General features: G+C 38.9%; 1 non-coding gene across 1 annotated transcript; it reads right to left on the bottom strand.

Annotated features, from left to right (window-relative positions):
- Positions 1-378: 378 nt before the first annotated feature.
- On the bottom strand, positions 379-497 carry LOC145402714 (5S ribosomal RNA). The gene has a single exon (XR_013897846.1). It is a non-coding gene; the product is annotated as a 5S ribosomal RNA (ribosomal RNA).
- Between the last annotated feature and the right edge of the window lie 3582 nt (positions 498-4079).

Below are 4079 nucleotides of genomic sequence, written 5' to 3'. Positions count from 1 at the left end.
AAAAAGATCAATTGATTGATGGATGGTATGAGTTAAGAGATTGAGTTTGTCAATGGTGGATCTTTCGTGGCGAAAACCGTATTGTCTATCACTAATTAAGTTGTTGGATTCAAGATATATATATATATATATCTATCTATATATCTATCTATCTATATATATCTATATCAATCTATATATCTATCTGTCTATCTATCTATATATATATATATATCTATTTATCTATCTATATATATGTATATATATATTTATATATAATTATTCATTCATTCATTGCCAGACGCCATGTATCCCAGATAGGGTGGCCAAGGTCTTAGAGTTAATTGTTTTACAGGGAGGGGCACTAATCCTCCACCAACCCCACTTGACACGTAGGGATGCCAACAGCATCTGGTGTTCCCAGGCGGTCACCCATCCAAGCACTAACCAGACCCAACGTTGCTTAACTTTGCTGATCGGACGGGAAGCGGTGTACTCAACGTGGTATGGCCGTATAAATTAAATATATATATATATATATATAGATAGATAGATCTCTCTCTCTCTCTCTCTCTCTCTCTCTCTCTATATATATATATATATATATATATATATATATATATATATATATATATATTGTTACATAGCCTATGATTTCATCATCCTTTGTGTAATTTTAACGCACAGTTGCTGCATGTTTGATCACGAGCGTGTTCTGCCTCAGTCCCCCCCTTCTACCGTTATAGTAGAGTAAGTCGTTCTCTCTGTTATTCAGAGCGGGATTTTCAGCTTTTTGTCCCCATGGCTTCATTTGCGCGTCCTTCTTACAAGTTGTATCAAGCTCTCCTGGCCCCTATATAATGAGCTCAGTCTCTGCATCATTGCCACTTAGATCTGCTCCTCATTTTGTTCACATCTCTGTCCTCCCCTGTACAGATATTATTATTGTGAGTGCTCAAGAAATCTCCAAACATCTAGCAGCTGTGTGTAATTTGAGTATAACTGTTGTATTTTTTTCTTGTACTGTATAGCATAAGTTTAATTTGTAGGCCTAGTGAAGTTTTTGTAATTCATGTAGGGATCTTTATGTCCATCAGTTTTAATATTATTTTGCATCTATAATAATTTATCTTGCATTCACTGAGTATTATCTGGTATCTCATTTTATCAGGGCTGACTTAGATAAATTTACTCTTGCAAATTTCGTGTTAATAGAGGCTATTGCAGTTAACCATATATTTAACCTGTTTATTTGCCATTACATTATCCTTATGAGTCCTGAATGTTTTGTTGTTAGTTTAAGCATTAAACTTTAACTTGTAATTTTACCTAACTCTTTTGTTTTGAACCTGGAACTTTACGGGACAGTAGTGACTCTTCGTATTCTCACTTAAAGTGTACATTATCTTTCTCTGTTCCGTAACATAAATTTGGCGACCTCTTATCAGGATATTCAGGATATTATCATAAGGATATTGCTCGATATTTTGTGACTTGTTACTTATGATGGCTACTATTACTACACTTGATGAAGCCAAAGATTTTTTGTCAAATGTGCAAACAGTGTGTGATATAGAAAACAGAACAAAGAATGAACTTAAGCTCGTTGCTCAACAATTGGGCATTGCTGTTCGCTCTCATCATTCTAAAGATCAAATTGTTGACATGATTCATGAAAGCTTGTTTAATGTAACTCCTCCAAATGAGCAAACGCAGATTGAATTAGCTAAGTTACAGCTAGCCCTGCAGGAGGCTAAGGCTAAGGAGGCGGAGTTTCGTGTTAAGGAGGCTGAATTTCAGGCAAATGCTCGTATTCAAGAGGCACAGGTACAGGCTCAGGCACAAATTGAACTTGCCAGGATTCAGGCAGACCATGAGTATCGCATGAAACAAGGTGGAACTGGATCATCTAGCTCTGATGATTTTGATGTGGCTAAAAATGTTAAACTTGTCCCTCCTTTTAATGAATCTGATTTAACTAAGTATTTTCAGTTGTTTGAGAGGGTAGCTACAGGTTTTAATTGGCCTAAGGAGTATTGGCCAGTACTCCTTCAAACTGTTCTCACCGGTAAAGCTCAAGTAACTTATGCATCTTTGCCTCAGGATCAGTCTGATAATTATGATGTAGTTAAGAGCTTGATTCATAAGGCCTATGAGCTTGTTCCTGAAGCCTATAGAGTAAAATTTAGGACAACTTACAAGCAAGATAAGCAATCCCATGTTGTGTATGCAAAAATCAAAGAAGATCTGTTAGAGCAGTGGTTAAATTCTAAGAATGTGGATTCTGATTTTGGTAAATTTAAGCAGATGATTTTGCTGGAGGATTTCAAAAGGTGTATTTATAAAGATGTAAGCCTATATCTTGATGAGAAAAGAATAGATAATTTGTCTGATGCTGCAGTTTTAGCTGATGAATATGTTCTCACTCACAAGAGATATTCTAAAGAAAAAGGGAAAGCTGAGAGTAAGTACGTTGCCTCTACTCAGAGTACAGGTAACAGGAAAGAGAATAAGGATGATGTTTCTCAGGAAGTAAATACCAGCTTCACCTCTAGATTTCAGAAAAGTAAATGTACTTATTGCAGTAAGCTTGGTCATACTACAGAGAGATGTTTCAGGAGACAGCGTGATGTGAACAAAAAGGAGTCTTTAAATATTCAGTCAATTGGTCTAGTGTCCACTCTTTAATCTCAAGAGTTCATGTGCTAATTTCCTGTCTGATGGTTTTGTCAGTCCTCTGGACAGGAATGACAGGAAATCAGTTAAAATATATCGTGATACAGGTGCTTGCCAATCCCTTATGCTGACCAGTGTTCTAGGCTCTAATGTTAATTCCTCTGATGAAACTGTAATCTTACAAGGTGTAGGGAATAATTACTTCTCTGTCCCTCTGTGCAGAGTGAATTTAGAGTCTGGTTTTGTTAATGGTTCCGTTATGGTTGGGTTGGTTGAGACACTCCCAATGTCAGGTGTAACTTTCTTACTTGGAAATGATATTGGTGGAAGTCAAGTGTGTCCAGCTCCTCAGTTGTCTAGTGAGCCAGTGGCTGCGTCCCAGGATTGTGATGTCCCTGATGTGTTCCCTGCATGTGCTGTCACTAGGGCTAAGTCTAAAGTTACTGGTGATTTAGAGGATAATGATGATGATGATGTTATCCTAGCTGACACTTTTCTTGCTAATTTGGACCACTCACCAGATGAGGCAGTACCCCGTAGTGTTGATAATTTGTCTCGTCAAGAGTTGGTTGAGTTGCAGGTTGCTGACCCTGAGTTGAAAGGTCTAGCTAACTCTGCTTACAGTGAAGACGAGTCAGCCGGTGCTTCTACTTGTTATTATGTAAAGTCAGGAGTACTTATGAGGAAGTGGAGACCCCCAACAGCATCAGCCGACTGTGAATGGGAGGTTGTACATCAAGTTGTCATCCCTCGTGTTTGTAGGCAGGATATCATTAGAGTGGCTCATGATTCCAGTTTGGCAGGACACCTTGGAGTGAGGAAGACTGTGGCACGCATTTTGAAACACTTCTACTGGCCAGGTATCTTCAGGGATGTTTCCTGGTATTGTAAGTCTTGTCACACCTGTCAAGTTGTGGGGAAGTGTAATCAGACTGAAAAGGTTGCACCTCTAGTTCCCATTCCTCCTTTTGAGGCGCCTTTCACCCGTGTGTTGGTGGATATTGTGGGCCCTCTTCCTAAGACTTCTTCAGGATTTTCTTATGTGTTGACCATGATTGATATGGCTACTCGTTATCCTGAAGCCATTCCACTTAGAAACATCTCAGCAAAGAACGTGGTTAAGGAAATGCTAGGGTTCTTCACAAAGTTTGGTCTGCCCAAGGAGGTACAGTCAGACCGGGAAGTAATTTCATGTCAAATGTTTTCAAGCAGTCTCTGAAAGAGTTGGGCATCACCCAGATCACGTCTTCAGCTTACCATCCCCAGACCCAAGGAGCGTTGGAGAGATATCATCAAACACTCAAATCGATGCTCAAGAAATACTGTTTGGAACATCAGAAAGACTGGGATAAAGGTCTTCCATTCGTTGTATTTGCTGCAAGAGAATCTCCAAATGAATCACTGGGCTTCTCACCTTTTGAACT

The sequence above is a fragment of the Coenobita brevimanus genome, chromosome 6 (assembly GCF_032717465.1).
Source record: "Coenobita brevimanus isolate Jiangsu-jjx chromosome 6, ASM3271746v2, whole genome shotgun sequence".
In the NCBI taxonomy this organism is placed as follows: Eukaryota; Metazoa; Arthropoda; class Malacostraca; order Decapoda; family Coenobitidae; genus Coenobita; species Coenobita brevimanus.
The sequence above is the reverse complement of the archived record's forward strand: the minus strand, read 5'-3'. Positions and strand labels throughout refer to the sequence as shown.